General features: G+C 39.5%; 2 protein-coding genes across 3 annotated transcripts in view; one reads left to right on the top strand and one right to left on the bottom strand.

The window, feature by feature from the left end:
• CMSS1 (cms1 ribosomal small subunit homolog) overlaps positions 1 to 23132 on the top strand; it is a 216048-nt gene that overhangs the window by 99067 nt on the left and 93849 nt on the right. The window lies entirely within an intron of this gene.
• Positions 1 to 23132, bottom strand: part of FILIP1L (filamin A interacting protein 1 like) — a 182711-nt gene that overhangs the window by 97237 nt on the left and 62342 nt on the right. For both annotated transcript variants that reach the window (XM_021545501.3, XM_021545499.3), the window contains exon 3: positions 1114 to 1203. The gene's annotated coding sequence lies outside the window, so the exon portion shown is untranslated. The remainder of the gene's footprint in view (positions 1 to 1113; positions 1204 to 23132) is intronic.

The raw sequence follows: 23132 nt of genomic DNA, 5'->3' as shown, positions 1-23132 counted from the left end.
CTGGTTTATTTGTGGAGCCAAGTGGCTCTCTGTGGGAGAATGCTGATAAACCTGTTTTAAACCTGGGTGTCTCTCTGCTGTTTTTCAAACAAAGTATGTCTCTTCATTCTGTGTATATCATGTTGTCTTGCCTCCCCATCCCTAGTTGCCACAAAGGTGGTAACATTTCTTAAGTTCTCATCCTTCTTCATGATCTTGCTCATTTTTGCTCACCTGAAAAACTCAGTCTTTTACTTCCCTCTGTTAAACTCTTTGAGACTCTTCAGCACGCTGAAAAGTCATTATTCTTCCAGAACTCCTGCAAGATGTTGAGTCTGTTTTGGTGAGGCAGGTAAGGAGTTAAGGGCTTGTGTAGTTTCAAAGAAATGCAGGACAGCTGCTGTAAAGTATTGCTGCAAATCCTAGCTGACCTCATTCTTGTCATACAACAGTGGTAATAGCCAAAAACGGGTGCAAGACAGGAAGTGTTTCAGGAAGGTGTGTGTTTCATGCAAAGACATCAGACATGTGCTTTCTCCTGGGGCCACTTACCATAAGATCCATAATAATTTAAATGAAACAGTGAAATTCCAGGATATGTTTACAAAAACATCATTTCAGTCCAGAAAAAACATTGCTTGTTGCTCTAATGTACAAATGGCAAAAGCAGTTCTGGTAACCACTGTATGTATTTAATATAATGATATTTAAACATATGGGGGCTTCACATAATTTGTGGCAGTTTTGTTTACTATTTTAAGGGGTATCTTTGACTTGAAAAAGTAGTAAAGGAGGAATACATATATCTACATATATTTTCCCATTTACTTTATGCTCAAAGACTGATTTGATATCTAATGTGCTTTTCACTAATTTAATCAACTGAGTTCCTTAGTAAGCAGAACAAAATCTCATTTTTCCCCTAATGCATTCTCTGACTTACAATTGGCTTTTGAAAGATTTAAGATTTTTCACTAGTCAATCTACCAAGTTATCTGCAAAAAGTGTCCTGTATATACAGGTTCTTATTATTTTCATTGTACTGAAAAGTTCAGACATAAGAAAGCTTGTCTTTTATTTATATTTTCCAGAAATACCCATGTAAAAACATGCAAAAAAAAAAAAAATTCCTACCAGTTCAGAGCTCTTCCGCTGATAGTTAGGGATATTTCCCCTAAATTTCTTCTTAGTTGTCTCCAGAATTGTGCCTCTTATACTATGAATCTGCAGTAAAAATCAAATGTAAATTATTATTTTTTTAATGAGCATAACTAAATATTGCTTGAGAGATTTTTTCTTTAGATTGTGAGGTTCTTATTTCAGCATTAGCTGGATAAATTTTTATGAAATGATTTATTAAGAGTTAGACTTGATCCAGTAAAGATTCTACCATTTAAAATGTTGCACATGAAGAATATGATTAACTGAAGTCTAGCAGATGCCTGTAGAAATGTTAAAATAAAGTACTGCTATTTACCCTCTGCTCTTTGTTTCATTTAACAATGAACTTAACTTGATTCTTCTGTACTTTTTTTCCATATTCTTCTATAGTTAAAAAAGAATATTAATCTATGTTGGTAAATTATGTTGGTAGGGAGTGAACAAATTGTAGCTGCTGGAACTCAGGTATAGTAATTTCGTCCTTGGAAATTCGCCTGTTTGGGAAGCTGGGTCACTGACCTTGAAGGGCCCTTTGAAAAGTGCAGCTCATGGCCAGGGGTGATGGGGATGCTGAATGGCAAATAGCAGAGGTTGGGCTTTTTTATGGAAATGTGACCTAGGACCTCAGGCGAGGTGCATGAGGAGATATAGGCAGGCTAGGGATGGGAGACCTGAGTGCAACCCAACTCAGCCCTGCTGCGTGCTGAGGAGTAAAACAAATATGATCTGTGTTTTTAGAAGATGATCCAAGGATGTAACAGAACAGAAAGGGAAGGGAAATGGGATTGTTTAGTTACAGGAAGACCTGTATATTTTTTGTTATTTGCTGGTATCAACTCATTTGGTATACACGCACAGTTGTTTCAAACTGAATTATAGCTCAGATTAGTCTGCTGTTCCTGGAAGTTACTGCCAAGAGTGAAAAACCGCATAACACATCTCTAGTATTAAAGCATCTATTACTGATGGGTAATGACAGAGCAGAGGGAGAAGGCACCAGTTAGTCTGGGTTAGCTCGTGTGCTCTGCAAAGTGTGCTCTTTCCTCAACACTCAGGTTTCCAGAGTTCTGCTAGGCTATATTGATTTCCCACTGCTTTCTGGATGTGATGGATTGTCTCCATGTCAGTGTCAGGTAATCTCAAGTAATCCCATGATTGTCTGCCTCAAACTTTTTCAGGTAATATGCCTTTTGATCACTTTTTATTGGCTATTTTAATAAGACAACAAATACCAGAAAGGCTGCAATAACACCTTTTAACAAAAGAAACATGTTTGAGTTTTTAAAATTACAGATGACCTGCGTTGTCACTTACATTTTATTTATCTTTGCTTTTAAATGAAAGAGGCACAAAATTTTGGCTCTGTAGTGGCTTTCTTATTTAAATTCTGAATTTTTGACAGTGAAGCAGGGAATTAATTCTCAAAGTCAAAAGGGAGAAAGTTTTTGTAATTACCAAACAGTTACTGATTCAGACATAGGAGGGAGATAAAACTATGATCCTGTTTTACTAATTGTTGGTTAAACCAAAAATCTTCTGTGAGATGCATTGTTAACATTCACCTTACAAAATTATGTAGCAATGCAAGGTATGAGAAATTATGTCAGTCCATCAGTCTGTCTCCTTGGCTTTTCAAGGAGATCTACCACAAACAACTTAAATAATGTGTTTTCTTGTAACGTTGATGTAAAAATATGTTATTTAAGGGTTTTTTTGTAGTTTTCTTCAAAGTGTATCGGGTTGGTTTTGACCAATGAAAGTGGATTTTGTTTCTGTTCAGTCCATAATTCAAGCCAGTTCTGTGACTCTCCCTTTTTGATCTCAGTGTATTCTAATCTTTCTCCTGCATCTTTAGACATGCATCTGAAGCATTTACCTCCTCATCAAATGTATAGAAGAATTTGGCACTTGTCTTGGTATTCTGAAAGAAACTAAAACCAGGCTGTTGTGATTGTCCTCATAAAAGACTCTTCCCTGGTACACACAGAGCATCAAGGAATATATTGGCTTACAGCTTAGAAAGCTTTGATTAAAATCTGCAGATTTGTTGGTGAAAAGGGTAGGAATTCTGAATTGATTTGGTGGGGTTTTTTAAAAATCCAAGCAATTGAGATTTTTTGTTAAATTAATGTTTTAACCTTCGTCCTCACCTTTTTGAGCTTTTTAAATTGGATAATCAAGATAAGGCCTAGCATAGATGTGTTAAAGGTGTCAATTTTGTGAGTAGCTACCTGTGAAACGTAGAAATTATCAAAATCACATCACCCTGCTCTCTCTTGCGTACTTGGAATGACACGGACATATGAATTAATAACCAAAAGGAAATATTAAAGTATTCATAGGGTGCGTGAAGGTCCCGATAGTGGCAAGGGTAGGTAGTGTTTCCAAAGAGCAAGGCTGTAGTTTAGGGTGGTTAGGCATGCCTTCTTTAACGAATGAGATAAAATACCTAAATCTCTCCAGTGCTGTTACCTCTCTCCACGCTTATATCCCATTTATGTGCTTTTCCAGTAGTCGTTGCACAAACCCTCTTGAGCACTTCCTGACGGAATTCTTACGATCGCTCCAAGAAAACCATTTGCATTGCACCTGTGGCAGTTGTGTGTGCTCTGCTTTGACTCTGCCCTGCTTTCAGAGGGTGCCATTGCACTCTTCTGAGCCTGTTTCTGCTCTGCTAAAGGGGGCAGTGATGCTGCCCTGTTTTGGTAAGGCATCCTTCTGATCAAGAGCTGAAAGACCAGATAGAGCCTTCCATTTACCGATCTCAAGAGAGCTTGAATACAAACTGCATGAAGGCTTGCAGTGTCTGAAGGAGATTTAAGGAAATCCTGCTGGGATTTGATTCTGTGTCTGAGTCACTTGAGCTTGTTTTTTGACCCGTTAATAAACCCTTGTCACACGACTGCTGTTGCCTTTTGTTGCAGTCATTACATTCCCCTGGAGTCTCCGTCGCCATTGTCTGCTTCGTTTCTTTGGTTTCGTTTTTCTTCACTAGGGATAGATTTTTAAGTTGGCAGAAGGCGTAAAATTCATTTCCCACCACCAGCAAACGGTGTGTGTTTGCACGGGGCGTGCAATAGCCATGCAAGCTCCACTGCACGTTGCCTTTGGCAAAGCGCAGTTCCAGTCTCGCTGCGGTGGGTGCGCAGCCTGAGCGGGCTGTGCGTTTTCCTCCCGCTCGCCAGCCTGTGGCCTGCGCTGGCAGAGGCAGCAGTGCCACAGAGGAAGGTGCAGGAGAAGCCTCTGAGGACCCGGCTGTGTGCCGTGGGGCACTCGGCCTGCAGAGAGCCCTTCTCAGCCTTCTGCGTGTGCGTGGAGGCACGCACAGGCTCTCCCCGTGGCGCGGACAGCCAACGCGTTGGAAAGAGTCTCTGTGAGCGTTGGCTTTCTGCTGGGTGCGTGTGGCCGTTTGGAGCAGACGGCTTTCTCAGAGGGGACAAAGGTCAGTTTAAAATTATTAGGTGCACTATGTAATGCAAGCTGTTGGCAGCGTTGGAAGATACCCGTGAAGTCTTTGTCAAGGAAGAGGCCTTTTGTTTCCGAGGGAAAGTTTTGGATGCAGAGTGGGAAGAGGAGTATTTGCTGGATATGTCTGAAATATGTTTGTTTTGAAAGCCACTATTGAATTAGGTGTAAACTGTGAGCCTGGTTTATATTCCTCAGGGCAGGGGAAGATGGAATCTCTAGTTTATCCAAGTGTAGTTTTTCCCCACGGTGCTTATATACACTACACAATATTCATTAAGCTGTTGGCATTGTATCTCTAAATATTTTCTTTGATTTCAAGTCTTAAATTAAAAAAGACAAGCCAGATATCCCCACTCCTCCCAAAATAAACCTAAGTTGTGAAACTGTCCTTAGCACTTTTGCTGAATGAAACACAAACACCTACTCTTTTCTGGAAGACTCTTTATCAATGTAGACACTCTTCTGAGAGTTGTTTCACTGTGTCCACATAGTCATTACCTGACCTTCAGAAAGCGTGATGACAAAGGGAATAGTTGTAAGGCAAATTACTGCCTATTTAAGATTTGGGGTTATCTCTGTTTTCCAGCATTGAACAACTACCAGGGACAAAAGAATTTTTTGCTTCTCTCAAGTTACTGTTAGCTTTAAAGTAAGAAGCCAGGAAAGGGACGTGCCTTCAAAACATCTCTTTTCAAATTTTCATTGAGAGATTTAGGGCTAGTGTCATGGTATGATGGAGAAGCTTTCCAAACTGGTTTGAGAAGATCAAGTGCATTTTCTTTGTTATTTTGCATTCCACTAATATTGTGGTTATTGTACTACAATTTTAGCTGTACAGTCGCTCATATTTTGTACACTACTTTTAATATTGCAAAAAGGAAGCCACTAATAATGAGTTACAAATGGTTAGCAGGTTTTAACTGAGTTAGCTGGAACAAAATGGTTAGCTGGTTTTAACTGAGGTGACACATTTCAGCTATTTCAGCTCACTCTTGTAGAGGGTCAAAGACAAAGGAGATTTCAATTCCTAGAGCTTTGCTTTAAGATGGAAAGTAGACCTGCAGCCCTGTGGTTCAAAGTCACAAAGGTAAGAAATTAATCTGGCAGTTCACAGAATTGTTGCTAAGATAAAATGAGAGGAAAGTGAGGGAAAAAGGAGCGTTCAATGGGAAGGAAGCATCGAGAAAATAGACAGTCTGCTTAGGAAGACTTAGATGAAGCCATGAGAAACTGAACAAAATACCGTCCTGAGAAGTGGGTGTGCCTTACACTCAGAGTTAAGCACACATTTTCTGTGGTGCTCTTCTGGAAATTGGTACGGTTAAATGGCTTTTGTGGACTTGAGTTTTAACACAGTGGCTGCTACTACCTGCACACCTTGGTTTGGGTGACAATTTTGTTTGTTTCAAGAAACTAAGGATAATTCCATTCTGCTTTTAAGGAAATCTACAGGTGTTTTATTTGCTTCAGAGTGAAAGGTCCTTCCTTCAAGAGACCATTTTACAAGATATTTAAGGTGAAATAGCCATATACAATAATGTAGATGATAGCCACATTTATCAAAATGACTGCTATAAATTCAGACTGAGCAATAATTTTTAAAAGAAATTCTGAAATTTTCCATTTTTTGCTTGCCTCAGTGATTCCCCTTATCCTTTTTATATTTTGTGGAGCAACCAAGATACCTGGCTGAGACATGAATCTTGCCTAACAGTACACTTTGTACTCATTGTACAATTAATTCGCAACTGTACATTATAAAAGATGTTTAAAAACATCTAGACTAACATGGAAATTACGTAACTGTGGTGAAAACTTCAAAAGAAAGCTTGGGGGTTTCCCCCCGCCCCCTTTGCTTTGTTTAGGTACATGTTTGGACTGGATTTTTATCCGTGCACTCTTGCAAATCCTTCTTATTTGTACTCTTAACTGGTTCGTCAGGAACTTTTAATGAAGTATGTAATCTCATGGTGGGAAGATACCTTTTTTGTTTTTCCTTTTTCCTAGTTTCAATAGTCTTTTAGGGTGTGGCTCAAACTCAAGTGAAATTTAGCTTGGTCTTTCCGTTTTTTGACCTGCCAAGGGGTTTGTTCTGTTAGCATTGCTCTGCTCGCTGTAAATCAGACATTCTTCTTGGGCTGCGTCAGGTTACTAATGGCATGATTAATGCAGGAAGGGCAGAGAAGGATGACGTAGTGGCTCATGCAAAGTTTACCTGAGAATTATCTGTAGCTCTCTACTGTTTAGTGTCTGTGTGAGTCATGGCCTGAAGCTCTGCCATTCCCTGTTCTTCAGCTGGGCAAGATCACACTTACCTCATTCTATGTATGCATTTCTCCCTTTCCTGCCAGATCTGATTAGAAGCACTTTTGTTTTAAACTGTTTATGAAACATTCAATACACTTTTTGCAGATAGCTGACCATAAGGCTAAATGAAAAGTGCCATTAGATATCTGTGATCCAGACAGCTTTAGAAACTTTCTCTGTCCTTACATGAATTCTGATTTTTACCAGCTGAAGTCTTTCTCACATTCATGGGTTTAACAGCGACAGTGTTTTGACATAGGGAGCTTTGCAATAGGACCGTGAGTCAGTTGCTGTCTGTCTCCTGTTCCCTCTTGTGCATTTGTACAGATAAAAGCTTACAAAATACAAACAGCAAGTTTGTGCTGCTCCCTCTGGCTTTTGAAACTTCCTTGGGCTGCGGGTGCAAGAGTTCCCGTCAAGTTTGGTTCACCTGTTGATTCCTTAATGAAGCATTTGGGAAATTCATCTTACTGATACGAAAACACGAGCGTGTTCGCTGATAGATTTGAAGCCTTGGGCATTCCCTTAGTGAGGGCTGGCTCAATGTACATGCAGACAATGTGTTCTGCTGTTTGTGTACGTGTGTCACATGTTCTCAAGTCTCTTTTAAAAGACCAGAATTAAGTCAGTGTGGAATTTTCAAGTCATGCTGATTAGTTTTTCAAGATTCCTTCGTTTTCTCTGTAGAACTGTCACAGTCTTTGGCATCCTTTGGGACTTTAGCTTTCCTCAGCTGAAACTGTGGCCTTTTCTTCATGTGAGCTGCTGTCTGAATTATCTTGTGCAAAAAGAGCTTAATGTTTAACTGCACAAGAATATGCTGAAAGCAGGCTATCATTTGCCAGCCAGCTTGTATCTTGCAACCTGCCAAAGCCTATATCAGGAACACAATGTATGGGAAAAAGTCCTAGAATGATAGACAGAAAAATGTCTTGTGGGAAACCTAAAATGCCTTGAGACTCAATTGTGTTACTAAAGAATATTTTTACAAGCACAGCATCATCCCCTTTACTTTTTGAAATTTTCAAAAAGGAAAGCTTGAGATCACAATATTTGTGTAGAATGTAAACAACCTTGATAAGTTAAAAAGTGACATTTCTTGGAAACAATATTGCCGTAAGAGAAAAGAATGGTTAAAGTGAATAATTAGCTAGAAAAAAAACCAAAACAACCCAGCTTAGTTATAAAAGGCTCAGGTACTTCTAATAAAGGCTATACTGATGCTTGAGATAAAACTTTATGTGCGCTTTGATTACATTTTGCAACATATCTCAAAACAAACATCCTATGATCTGTTAATCTCAAAGGATGCACCAGATGAGTAAATTCTTATTGTAAACATATCATTAAAATATCTAAAAGTTCTCCAATGCAATGTGAATGCTTTTTACCTACGTTGCAGCATATGCTAATGGAGTTAATTACTATAATTACCCAAATGCCTAAATGGGGATGGCAAAAGTTCATGTTCAGCTTAATGTTGTCTGTATTTAATTTTCCTGCTTTTAAAGGAACTGTTTACATAAAAGAGTAACATAGATTTTATTCAGTGAGTCAGTGTTTAGGCAAAAAAATAAGCATATAGTTTGACACGTGCCTTTATGTAAGCTGTGTTTCTAGAATCTGTCTTTCAGTTTAAGCAGTGAAATGGTATTTCTGGCTTTTGTTTTCTTCTGGTGAAATAGCCAGTGCCTTGGCTGTGGAACTGATTTTTTGCTTTTTGTCCAAACCCCTTGTCTTTCATGCTAGCAACTGGAAAATTAATCAAAAAGGGGTTTAAATTTTTCTTTTTTTAATTGAAAGGCACTGAATGAAGCAGAAGTGTAAAAAGTATCTGTTCTGTAAAACTTGCACCTTCATTTGTGCAGGTTTATGAGGCAGGACATGACCACCCTCCAGTTGATCAGGTTGTGGCTGCCTCTTGCTGCACGAAGCAGCGAGCAGCCCTGGAGAGGGAGACAAGCTCTGTCTGGCTCCTCGGCTCAGGCAAGCCCACAAATCCAGAGGAAGCTCTGATTGAGGAAGGACCTGAGAGGCAGGAAACAGATGTTGGCAGCAGTGTCCCAGCTCAGGTAGCCAGATAACAAATGTATCAGGCCAAAATAACTAAGTGGGTTAAATGACTATAGCTGTAGCTCAGTCTTTTTTATTGGGCTACTTAAATCTAGGTTTACCTAAGGAGTGCTGTGCCTTTTAAACATGCTCTTAGTTTGGCATTTGTGGTGTGTTGTCAGGCTTCAGAGACCTTGTCTGATGACACCAAGGTCACCCAGCACGTGTTTCTGCGTGCAGTTAGTCCCTTTCTCAAAAGCTAGTGCTAGGGTCATCCAAGTATTTCAGTAGTTACTCTCTTCTGTGTGGCCAGAGATCACCATGCATAGCGTGATGCAAAAGGACAATATCAGTCTTACATGTTCAGAAAAAGTCACTTGAAGTCTCCAAAACAATGAAGATTTAGTATTTTATTTTTGCTGTTTATGCCTCTCTTGCAGTGGCCTTTGCTAGTACATTAGTTGTACCAGCACTATAGGAAGCCTGCAGCAAACTATTTCACTGCGTGTCGTATCTTATATTCCAGGGAGAGTGCATAGAAATGCATTTTCCAAGCTGCTTTCCAGTTTTGGGTGTTCCTGGTATCCATTTATCAGTTCAAAAGTCTCATATTACAAGATCCCAAAGGACATGGGGAATGTCGGGGTTGAAAAATAAAATAAATTTTAAAAACACAAACGAACTCACAACAAAACAAACACACACAAAAGAAGCCCAAGTAAACAAAACAAAACTGCCGCCCTTGAGTCGCGCAGGGGGAATTGAAGAGAGCTGTGATCTCGGGGGTGAGCACGATGCCTCCGGGCTGTGCCACGCAGGCACGGCTCGTCCAGGGGAGGGCTCCATGTTGTGGTGCAGCGGTCCGCAGCGCGGAGCTTGTGCCGGAGCCTTTTGTGGCTGCCGGCTTCCGCGGAGGGCCTGGCAGCGCCCGGGCCGCCCTGCGCTGGTGCGGGGCAGTGCCAGCCGGCGTGTCCCAGGAGCTCGGCGCTGCTCCTGCGCTGCCGTGCGCCCCGGGCCCGGCGGAGCCCGGCGGGGCAGCCCTGAGGCGGCTCGGTGCCCTCCTGCGCTTGGCTTCAGCAGCGTGAGAGGAGTGCACCGTGGTGCCCCCAGAGACCTTCCCTCATTCCTGTTCTGAATCGCCTCCTGGCCTTGGCTGAGTTTGTCTTGTTTTTGGACAGCCCTGATTTTCCCTCATCGCCCGTGATTGCTGCTGCCGCCATTTTTCCATTTGAGAAGGTGTTTCCAGAGATAACCTCTTAAGCTTCCTGAGTGCAATCCTGTGACATTTTTAATTTGTACATGTTATTTTCTGCCACTTCTCTAGCACTGGAAATTTCCATTTCCCAAATCTCTTTAGGAGATGTAGGAAAAAACTCACTTTGTGTGGGTAATGAGGCATAGGCGGTGTATTTGTCTTTTAGATCTCTATAACAAATATTTTCCATTTCTGAATTTATTAACTCCCCCTTGTTTGTAAATATTAGAATGTGCTGACTGGGGATTTGTTTTAATATCATATAAAAGCTGTTCTCTTGTAGTGAGTCTCCTAAATGCTTGAAAAAGATAACAAGTCATAAAACTTAACGCTGCTCTAGTGTTTTAGAAGCTGGTTCAGATATGAAGAGAATTTGTTTTCTTAGTTGAATGCCACTTAGTAAAAATGGAATGAACCTGTTTAAAAGTATTGGATCTGGTACTTCTGTCACTGACGTGCTGTTCTAGGGAAGAAGGACTTTTATCTGTTTTTCAGTCATTCCCTGTGTTGGGGATGGACCAGCTGAGAAGCAGATTTTGATGGTAATAAGTTTTAGCAAATTTCATTCCAGTAGCTTCCCAGGTAGGAGAGAGAGATCTTGGTGTGAGCTTGTGGGCCTACTTACATTTTTTCAAATCCTCAAGAGACACAAATTCATGAGAAGCCAAACCACGTTGGTTCCACTGTTTGTAGAGCTTCTTGCTCTTTTCTGTGGTGGTTTTTAAAAATCAAATTATGTCTGCCTTTGCTAAACTTCTGTTGTGTTGCTAGCTTTACTGTGTATGTTCCAGTTGCTAAAATACAAGAAGCCACAAAGGGCGCCAGTGCAATAAACAAGAACAAATAAGGAGAGTCTGAAATGCTGTTTCTTGCAGATAGCTGACTTAAAATCTGAAATAAAAAAGGTTTCTGTTTTTGGTATTTATTTATAGCTTTCTCACTATGAACTTCTTTTTGTACATTGGGATAAATAGAAGAGGACTACTGCTCACTTGCAGCTATTTAAGAAAGCCAAGCAATAAAAGTAAAAATTACTTCAGATTTGAGAATTAGTTTTTATCTAAAAGTATTGATTTTACATTCTGAATGTTAGATCTGTTTTCAATTCTGCATGCATGTTCCTTAGGCAAAGTTTTTAAAACATCAACCTCTGATGAAAGTTCAAGTTTCTGATTTTTTATCTTTTCTCATTTCTGATTGCCATTTAGTATAATGAAATAGTCCCCATGATGCTTGAGCTTACTTTAGCTGTGGTTATTTATTAATAACAAGGATTGGGCATGGAAAACTATGATTATAAAAGCAAATTAACCTGGTAGATATCCTTCAAAATCCTCCTGTTTATGTGTAACAACACTGTGAGATTACATTTAGTTTAAATTTGAGTCCTGTATTTAAAAGTTTCTGAATTTCTGTGGTCCAGCCTCCTCTTTGAAACCTTGAAAATTACCTATTTGAAGCTTGTGTCTGCATAATTCTTACTACAGAATTGCTCCACTTTTCTTTAGAGACCCATCAGTTCAGGCAAAGTGTTTTTATATTCCCTTGTCACACTACTTTAAGAGATGTTTCCCTCTGCTAAAATGCTTTCCTTTATTACTTATTTGTTTATATTTGTAGTGGTTTCCTTCGTAAGGTTAATTACTATTTCAAAAAAATTGCAATTTCCTGTTCTCATGTAACTTGTTTACTTTAGATTTGTTCAGGAATTCTTTCTATTTTGAAGATGTAATGTTCCAAGGGATAATTCTTAATCTTTCTTACCTTTTCCTCTCTCTTTTCTTCTAATTTTAGGTAAGAATGAGTTTTGCATTGATTTCTTGGTTTTGAAGAATTTCTGCTTGGGTAAGGTATTAATCTCTCTATATTCCTATTAAAAAATGTATCTTTCTCAGTATTTAAGGGAGGGGATGGGAATTCTTGGCCAAAGCTAGTGCTGTGCCTTTTTAAATACTGTGATACAGTTGCTGAAAGAGAATTTGAAAATTTCAAGTAGGTGTTTGGGTTTTTCTTAAGAATTTTCTGTATGCAGGGTGATAGTAAAAATGTACAAGCAAGTTATTAACTGTCACCTGTAGTAATTTGTAGAATTTTGAAATACGTTTCCCTTAAATGAAGCAATGTATTGCTTCAGATTTCTTGTTGAATACCTGCATGCTCAAAGGCCCTGCCCACGTATATAATAAGGCGTATATAGTAGAAGTCCTTTGTCTGTCTATATGCAAGAAGAATTTAAAGCTAGATAGTAAAAAGTAGGTCAGCTAAACACACACACATTCTGAAAACTAAATGCTAACTCAAGAGAGTAATTAACACACATTGCAATATCAGGATTTCAGAGTTGTTTCTTCTTTTTTGTAAGAAAAAAGGCTGGTATGTCTTTACTGTGTAATAATGATGTGGGGGCTGTACTGAGCTGTACTCGGGGCTGTACTCTTCCCTCCCCAGCCATTCCTAACTGTAGATTTGGAAGCTTTCTGTTAAGAGGCTGCAGTCTCAAGGGAAAAGGTCTTTCATTTAGCAAGCCTAGAGACAACTTCTGATGATAGGAGAATTGGTTTATTGTGGAAAGTTGTAATGCAACTATAAATATGACTTCCTGTGCAGCAGACATGTTCGCCAGATTCTGGAAGCTTGAAAAAGGAGATCTTGTCTGGTTACAATTCACAATCAACCTATGGAAAGGAGCTGAGAACAGCAGCCCGTTTCTTTTATCAGGGACGCTCTTGGTTCAAACTAATGCAGTTCTGCTTTTTTGTTCTTTTTCCTATACATATACAGTTTTAATTAATCAGTGAGAGACCCAGCATGAGGTAATGCTGGAAATCAAGAATTTGAATCCTGTGATTCTTAATAGAGAATTAATGAAAACAGAGGTATTGCTATCTCCCTTGGTCAGAACATATGTCATTTGGACAGTATCTAAAGGCAGACTCTGGGCTGCTGTGTGCATGATATTCCCTTGGGGTTTGTCTAGTTTAAGAAGATCAAAACTAACACAAGAAGTAGTGTAATTCATACTGGGAAATAACCCCAATCTTTAAAGTTCTCTAGCATATGTATTGTCATAACTTAGTCAGAAGGATCCTCTGGAGTCATCTAGTCTGATCCTCTGTGTAATGTAAGGCAAAAATCTCTTGCTTATTATTTAAACAGATTTTATGTGGGCTTCAGCCTCTAATGAAGTCACTGCAAGCTGTGTTAATTTTAATTTTTCTCAAGTTGAAAATATGCTTCTTCTTTGCCATGCTATCTGAAAGGCCATAAGAGATTCTCCCAAAGGAAAAGTTTGAGATGCTGTGCTTCTAGAGACAAAGCTTGCAGTTGCCCAGAGGTGGGTGGATGGTGCTTGTCCTTATCTTTACGGCTCCCCATGAAACTGGATCTCAGGTGGCACTGAGGAAGAGGCGAGAAGCAGTATGACAGGACAGTAGGGTGGAGACGTAGTGACACTTGATGGTAAGAGAGGGAGGAAAAGGCGTGAGAAAGCTGGCATCAATCACTGCTTCGGAGAGGTAAGAAAACATTGATCTAGTATTTAAAAGGTAGGATTCCTATACTTGTTCTCTGTATACTGGCCTTGACTGTGTTCTCAGTTTTAGAGTAATCAGCAGAGAATCAGGCCATTAGGTAGTGGTTCTCAGTGGGAGAAACCTGAGAGAAAGCACTCGTGCTCCACGTCCTGCACGCACTCTTGCTTATGTACTTTCTCTCCGTCACTGTTGTCCCTTCCTGGCAATGTGTTTTGCTGGTTAAAGAATTGCCACATTTGAGAGTTGGAGGCTGAGCACAGCTTTAATTACCTGTCTGGAGTGCTGCATTGGTTTCACTGTCAGCTGCCCCCCTCCATATGGTCCCACCCTGCCTGTGTTCAGCTGCCGTGCGGTGTCCATATGCACAGAGGAGCAGAGAGCTGGACCCTGTGCCCTGCTTGGGCCATCCCAGCGTGCAGTGCCTGGTGTGTGCTGCACACACAGCACAAGCCTGGGCTGTGTGCATGGCCTTGCTGCAGCGCACATTTCTTTTTTCTCTTCTGTCTGTTGTTCTCTGAATGGACAGTAGCTTGGGGGCAGGGAGGAAAGAACAATACACTGTGAAAAAACCCTAGGCTTCAATTCCTTGGGATCAGGGTTTGCACTGGTTTTATAGAGTCACTTTATATCATTCAGTTAAGAAAACAGTTAATAGACCCACATTTGAGTACAGACAGAAACACTACTTTGTTTGATCTGAGTTCTGTCCTGTGACTTAAAGGAGCCACATCCCTACAGACAAACTGTCTTCTCTGAAGGTCTTCGCTATCACAAAGCTCCTAATCTGGAGAAGAAATGACGTATGCAGTTCAGATTATTTTAAAATAAATATTTAACTAAAAAAAAAACAACAAAAAAAACAGGAAAAAAATTAAGTATAGATGTAGATTACATCACTTGTTCTGCAGTACTTATATTTTGTGCAAGGATACCAGTTTGCTGCCAAAATATGACTCAAAAGATCAATAGCAAACAATCTGTACAAGTTTACACAAGAGAACTGAAGTAGTTCATTCCATAAGCATTGTGTTTTAAAAGCACACATTTCAAAAATAGATACTTCATTGGGAAGGCTGCTTTCTTAATTTTCACTGTTGCTTTCAGAAGTATGTCCAAATAGTTACAGGGTTGTTGGTTTTGGTTTTTTTTTTTTCCTGAGAAAACTGTTGCTGCACACTGAGGATGTAAGGGAATTGGAATGGCTATGGCTCTGAATTCTTGCAGTTAATAGAGGTCAGTCATAATATTTCTGGCCACAAAGACAGTCTTAAATTTAAAAAAAACCCACAAGTTTGATGCCTATTTATTGTAACAAAGAATTGAAATGGAGGTCTGAAAGGTACATTCCTATTTGAGGATATGCTGATAATCGTGGCTTGGTTGAGGGAGACTCATTTGTCTCATGTGTTTTTAAATATTAGTGTGCTGTGCATTTAATTTTTAATGTGTTTTTATTCCTTTAAAACCCCTTGGATTTTATTATCTAAAAATCTGTGTGTTGAGAAGTAAATGATACTTTCTCCATATGTGCGCTTGGTTAATGTTCTACAGAAAAAAATTACTCGCACAACACAATACTGCACTGATAGACATAACTCCTATTTTTGTATAGTCCTTTTTTGTTGACACTGTCAAACATATTGCTTCTCAGTCATTGTTTTCAGAGTACCTTTAGTCATCTCTATGTTAGTCCACTTACCAAGCCAAATATCAGGAGGGAAAAGGAAGGAGAGCTGCCAACTCTCCCCTGATTTTTTTAAATTCTGAGATTAAAAAGTTTCACACAAATTTCTCAAGATCTGGGAGGAAAAATGTGCAGTTTAGGAATGAATTCTATCCCTTTTATCCAGCTCGTGCTTTTCATTAAACTCTTTGGCTTTTGATGTGACATTATCTACCCAGTAACTGATAGTCAAAGTCTCCACAGCATTTCCAACAATTCCAGAGGTGTCCTGACCATCTACAGATAGAAATGTTTGATAGCACTGGGGGCTTTTTTATGCTACAAATGTTTGAGTATGTCATAGCTTTTAGATTTGAGAAAAAGCATACATTTTAGAAAAACAACTCAAAAAAGTAGAAATTGGAAAAAGTGGTGTAGATGGGAAAGAAGGGCTACTGAGGTAGTCAGGGCTTTCAGCTCTGGGTCTATTGCTCAATGTTCCTTAATTTTGGCACTTATCTATTGAGATTGTGAGAGCAACCTTCGTTATTCTTAGCAGCTAACCCACCACAAAGGCTTGTTCTCCTTTTATAGAGGACTTCTCAAAATACTATGACAACCAGGCTGAATTTAGACAGAGCCTGGCTCTAGAAAGACAGTAAGTCTGCAAGTCAAACATGGAGGGCAGCCACTGGCACTGGAGAAGTAAGAAACCACAGATTGTTTTCTCATTGGATGAAGATCTTGAAGCAACGTAAAGTTAATTGAAGAATTCCTTGAAAGTGAAGTCAGCCTAAAATAAAAGCTTTAGAGTCTATAATTTACTAAATGTGAAAGCTTTGTGAGCAGTAGTGAACATAAAAGTTTTAAAAAAATATATTTTAGTAAACATATCTGGCTTGTATTATGGACTGCCCTGTTTTAATTATTCGTCCAAATAATGTAGATTTGCAGTATGATCTCTAATTAGGCACAGTTTGATTTATGGAGCTGGCCCCACATAAACCATGATGTCATGCTGTACTGCTCAAAATTACAGCTCTGCCCTTGCAGTTTAAAGACGATTATTTTTAACTTTGGAATGCTTCGGTTTTGTGCATCTTGGCTTTTAGCTTTGTGAACTTAAGATGTGCTCTGCTCCTCCTTCCTCCCCCCAGATCAAAGCAATCTGTTGTAATGTAACCAGAACAGAACCTATTGAAAATGGACTTCTGAACACTCTCAACTTTAATTCTTGCTGGTAAATAAGAAGAAAGGCAAGACTCTTCATGCTTGCTGTTGAGGGGTTGAGAAATAGATACAGCAGGAATTGAACTATGTTTTGCCAGGTGTCCGGATGCTGATGCCATTCCAGAGCAGGAATGCTTCATTTATGTCTCCAAAAAATCTTTGTTTTCTTTTGATGCTATAATTGAGGAAAAAGAAAAAGAGGTGGAGGGAAGGAAAGCAGGGAAAAAAAAACAAGCACACATACACAAAAAGAAAGGAGAGAGTGGGATCTGCACTGTCTGTTACTGCAGGTAATAATTACTTACTAGGAATGGGAGCTCACATATGCACTCATATGTGGTGCATTTTCTGCTTGTTTCCCATTTGAATAGGAAAATTTACCTTTCCTTAAACCAAGGTCTGTTCGAAATGCAAAAGGAAGCTTTGCACAGGAGGATTTCTGCATTTCCCTACAGAGGAGGTCTTCTGCAGCAATGAGTAACATCCCTTCCTACCAGCATTCCTGATCTGGACTTGAGGGCAAAGGGCCAACACACACCAGAATGTGGAGGAAGGGAGAACTGGAAATGGATCTGAGTATGATCTCTTCTGCCAAGCTCATTGAGCATGTTAAGAAGAGAACAGCATTTCAGGGCTGTGGAAGTCTTCATGAGGAGGTGTCAAGACTGCTTCAGGCGAGGCCCCCATAGCCTGACAGCAAACTGGGGACAAGAATAAAGGCATGGAGGTGTCCCAGTTATACTGGAGGCACTTAATTACTTAGCAATATCAAAAGGTAGGAATTGTGTTTGGAAGGCAGTAGCTGTGGCAAAGGAAGGCAGACTCCATTTTCTAATGAAGCAATTTCTTACTGGGAGGGGAAAGTGAAAATACCTTCCTGTGGATTTCAGTGGGAAGATTCTGTGAGTTGCTCTTGGTGGTGATTGCAGTGTTTCAGGCTCATGCAGGTTGAGAGCAATGCACGTTGAGTCATTGCAAAGCTGTACTTCTCAGGAGGAGCCTTGATTATATAGCAGCTGACTCAGTTTCTATGCTATAAATTGATTACAGCTTAAAAGAATCATTAAAAGTCATGGGATTTCTTAGGGTTTTTTATAAGGATATTCTCAAATTAGTGTCACATTTTTAATATAATCAGTTGTTGACTAATATATTGATTTTAGATGCAACTGCTCATAGTTGTCCTGTAAGTATATTCAGTTTAGGTTATGAGGCTTGGAGGCAGTGTTGCTTCAGGGGAAAAGGGGACAGAAGTCCCTACCCTGTCGCCCCTCAGTCCAGTGAATGTAAATGGCTGGAAAGTGTGCACGAGTTTGCTAATGAATTACATGTACAGTGGAAAGATTGCATGTCTGAATTCATCTGCTCTTTTTTTGACCTGGTGAAGTTGCACTGAAACTAAATGTAACCATCTAGAATAAGGTGAGAGCATTAATTCTTTGAACATTTAGATCTCTGGTTTGTCTTGATTGTAACATAATATCAGTAAACAGCCAAAGTTTGCTTATGAGCAGACCACCTCTCTTGTTTGATGAAAAGAAATTAAATAAGTGGTAGGTTTCAGATAATTCCAATCACATGTTTTGTCTTTTGGTAATATATGTTTGGGGCTTTTTTAATTATCAGTTACAAATCTATAATCTCTTTTCCGGGATGGTAAATCAGCAAAGATAAAATTAATCCTGTCCAGAGATCTGGGTGAGGTGGCTGTCATGCAGTGTGTGTGTCTGGGCACATGCATTGGCTTTGTCCTCACTTTCTTGAGTGGAGCTGGTAATATACTTGGTACAGAAACAGTCAGACCTGGAGGAACTTAGGATTAACAGCAGTTTAATTTTTTTTCTGTGTATTAAATGACTGATGCAGGTTTAATTAATTTTTTTGGCAGCTCTTCTCCTGACACTTACTTGCAGAAACTGGTCTTGGAACTTGTAGGAACAGCTTGCCTCTGAGAGTAATAACAGCTTCTCCATCATTTTGTCTTGTCATTAAAACAGGACGTTCATCCACAAGCTGTCTCACAGCTCTGTAGTTAAGGACTGAAAATACTCTGTGAGGATATATACTGAAGTGATCCTTACGGTCAAAAAGTTAAGGGGGTGATGATGACTGTCATGAGAAACGAACAGGGAGGTGGGACATGAACATGCCTGCTGTGATACCTCTGGAATTGCCAGGAGCTGACCAGATGGAAAGTTAATGACACTTAGCAGTTAGAATACTTCAAGTAGCTCCCCCTTCCTTTTGCTCTATAATGTAAAGCTGTTTAGTGTTACACAAAAAACCAGTCTCTTCAGGAACATGTGCCTGAAATTATTGTCTTGATACTGATGCCAAAACCAACTGGGATCACAGCATACAAAAGTACTTGAACAGGTGATCAAATCTGGTACACAGGGTTTCTCATGGTTGTGGAGTCTTGTGAATGACACAGGGAAGGGTGCATCTGGCAGCTGCATAATTTGAACAAGTCCTTGGGCATTGATTAATGGTGTGCTGGTCGCATACAAGCACTTACCACATCCCTTGCAAAATTCTGCCCTCTCATACCCACTTTCTCAGCTGCAATTGTTTCCTGGCTTGTTTTGGTCAGAACAAAACAAAGTTGAGGGAACTCATTTATGCTAACGTGTTTTGGGTGGATATGACTAGAGAACGATCATGCAAGCAGCTGGGCGAGTTTGAGGGGTGCTGAGCTGCCCTTTGGCTGGTGTAGGAAATGGGAGACATCTCCTCTGAGGAGAGGTGGCTCCTGGCAGAGGATGCACGCTCACAGGCAGTGATGTCTCTGCATCTGGGGGCTGCCAAGGCAGGTGCACACTGATTCTCACCTGAATGCTGTGGCATGCGCTGCAAGCTCGAGCTGCTCGGCAGAGAAGCTGTGATGCCCAGGTCAGAGCGTGCCTCTAGGAAAGCCAAGCAGCCTTCGTGGCTGCACACTTAAAGGCAGACTTCTGCACTTGTTGGCAGAGATAAAAATAGCACAGCTGTGCTTTTGGTGTTTTGTGAGACCACTTCTGACAGGCATCATGGAAGGCGCGCTTTTCCTCAATGCAGCTTTTGCCCGAGTAAAGCTTTGGCTCATTATTGATTGTATCTGGATTTCAGGAGGCAGTGCTAAGATGATTCACATTCACTGAGTAAACTTCCAGCACTGTCCTGGGAGGCAGGTTTAGAGAGGGTTTAGAAAGGAGGAAATGGAGTGAGTAACCTAAAGGTGCAAAGGGAATCTGCTTCAGAGCTGAAATTAAACTTTGGCTCTAGGCAGCATGCCTCTGGAAAATCCTACACTACTTGAGTTTCATGTCTACACTGTCCCATTACAGCACTGTAATTTAGAGTAATTTATAAATCTGTATCTGTGGTGGATAAGATTTTTATAAACCACATCTATTAACAATAAAAGGACTGCTATTAAAAAAAGAAGTAATAATAAGGTTATACTATCAGTTGCATGGATAGACTGGCTAAGAAAGGGTATCACTTCTTTATATTTGGCTTCTACTGAGTATTGAGAAGCAGATTGTCAGACCATTGGCCACCTAGTCCTGTATGTCATCTATAACAGCCAGAGAAAGATTACAGGGACAGGACAAGTCTACAGTCATGCCTTTTTTTTTTTTTTTGTCATGTCTTGCTGGTTTTGACAAATCTGCTCAAATTCTGTGCTGAAATCTACTTTCAGCTTTGAATTTTGGAGATTGTGTCTCATTGTGGTAACATATCCATAGTCATCTGTATTTTCTTGTGAATTGTATGATTAAGCACACCCGAGCCTCCCTCAAACATGTTCTGTAGTCACCATCTGCTAATGGTGTGTTGTGATATACATTTGCATGTGTGAAGCTGCTTTTAAAGCAGGATAAATTTGCCTGTCCACCCTAGCCTAGAAGACTTGGGAAATGTGATGAGTCTAGTTACAGTGTTCATCCTCTCATTCATTGTACAGAAGAAGTAGTGGTTATTGAAACTGCCAAAAGACCTTTCCTGTAGGAATTTGAAGGGAGATAAGGAAGGCCCTTATAAAATGTGCAAGAAGTCACTGTGTTTTGTCTTTTCTTCCCAGAGCTCTGTAGCTGCCTCTTTGCCTTGGGTAGACTGATCATTTATGCTAGCATCAGGACATGCTTGCACTGAATGGCTTTTGCATTATCATAGGCCACCCAGTCTACTTAGTAATCTTTGATAAAAGTCTTTTATGGCTTTGTTTTTAATTCTTATGTGAACATTTTTCTTTTAAAACAACATCATAAAATTATTTTATTAAAAGCTACAAAAGTGGGTAATTAATTAAATTTTTTCTAAGATTTTAAAAGCAAAGTTTTGATTTTTTTTTTTTTTTTTTTTAGTAGTTACACTAGATTCTGTACAGCTGTAAGGAACAAGGGAAGTGAGGATAACAAATTTCCCCTGGTTTTCAGGGGAAAAATGCAGGCACATGGGTCAGAGACCCAGCACATTGTTCTCGGAAGAAGCTGTTTCATTTCTCCTAATGTGGACATGCAGGACTAAAGCTTGCTGGTTTGTGACTGAGCAATACTAAAATGCTGCTCGCTGTCTCTTCACAGCTGAATCATATTATTTTCTTTGAAACCACTGTCAGATGTGCAGTATGGATGAATGCTTGGAGAAACCAATGGGTGTTCGGCACTCTGATGCTTTTAATTACTGAGGGTAATCGTTAATTTCACACGTGGAAAGAAAATGCTTATTTCTGTTATCTGTTTAGATTTACATGTTGAATGAAAGGTATAGCTAATTTTTTTGTAAGAAAAAATAACTATGGAGAAAATAGCAAGCTTTTGCTTTGCTTATGCTGTGCATTTGGAAAGAAGATAGAATTGGTTTTATGCATCCCTTTGTAATCATGAATGTATTTCTTTATTTGCTTGAACAAGTATTTCACTGGGAAACAGTGGCATTTTGTTGCTCCTCCATCCAAATTTTACCAAGGATGAGAAGAAAACGAACCTTTCTGTGTTCCTTTCAAATAGTGATACCCTCTCTTCCTGCAAGTAAACAGATCATGATTTCTCATCTGCAAATATACATTGAGTTATCTTCATTTCTCATGTGCAAATAAAAAGCAAGAGCTTCTCATTCCATCTGTCAGATCAATGGTTAGTGTGTGCATTGTTGCATCCTGACCTGACACACATTGTTTTTCTTTTCCGTTTATCCCTTCATTAATAAAAGTGACTGAAGCCTGCGGAAAAGACCTTGGTACCTGGAAATTTAACTTTTAGCTACAGGAATGAAATCTGGTACTAGAAACTGCCCCTTTCCAAGAACCTTGTTGTGCCTGCAGTTTGCAAATTATTTCAGCAGCTTTTATTTCATCCTCTATGGATGAGCTTCTGATTTATTTTTCTTGTTTATAGAGATAGTATTTCTTAAGTATAAGTAATGAAAAATCAAAGAGCTATACCAGAGAAGCAGGAGTTTATTTTCTGTCTGGAACATGTGCCTAGTCATGATTGTGAAGGTTCTTTTTTCTGCTCTTCTGGGTTTTTTTAAACGCATGGCTAGAACATCCCATATGTTGTAATACTTTCCATTTGCAGAGCCCTCTCTTTGATGATTGCAAGCTGCTCTGTAAACATTTTTTGGTCTGGCAGTCACTTGTCAGAGTCTGGAGACCTCTCCATTTTTGGTGGGAATGCAGCTAAGTGATTTGTTTGGGGTCATGCAGGGTATCAGCTAGAGCATAGTGGTGACATGGATTTGTACATTTTTTACTTTCCTGATGTCTTTATTGTATTTTTCTCTACATTACGTAGTATAGTGCAGCATACCTGGAAAATAACTGGAAGAATGTTTTGGGCTGAAAATACAAAGTTTGGAGAATAACTTGAGAGAGTTTGGAATAAGTAATCATTACTTCCATACATATTTTTAAAATGATGATCATTGAGAATAATAGATAAACTGGACTAACAGTCTTAGGAAGATAGTTCCTTTTGGATTATTTTAGATCATACACAAATGCTCTATATTGCTTATGTGTGAACTTGAGTTTTTAAAATTCCAGAATAGAAAATGTTAGATTTTCCATTAGACATTTTTATCTGCATGGTCTTTGTGTTTGGTGGTTTGGGGGACTTTTTGGTGGTTTGGGGTTTTTTTATGTTTCTTCCTTTTCCCTACTGGATACAACTGCAATACTTCCGCTGCTGCTAAGTGTCAGCAAATCCTGCATACCACAAAAGTGATAGTCTGAGGGGATTTTCAGTAGCTGAACACAGGAAATAGTTTCAGTTCTAGGTATAGAAGGAAAGTCTTGGAGAATTTTGTTGTCCCTAATAAGGAGGAGCATTTAATAATGATAGGGTTTCTTCCTTCCCTTTTTCCTCTTCAGTTCCAGTTGTTTCTGTGGACCATTATTTCTGTTGCTGTTTCAATACTTGTTTATGAAAAGATATCATCACTTCCAATAGTACTTTTGTATAGATGATGGTATTCCCTATATATTAAATAACTTGAG

This window comes from Lonchura striata, chromosome 2 (genome assembly GCF_046129695.1).
Source record: "Lonchura striata isolate bLonStr1 chromosome 2, bLonStr1.mat, whole genome shotgun sequence".
Taxonomy (NCBI): domain Eukaryota; kingdom Metazoa; phylum Chordata; class Aves; order Passeriformes; family Estrildidae; genus Lonchura; species Lonchura striata.
This window is presented reverse-complemented; position numbering and strand designations above follow the sequence as displayed.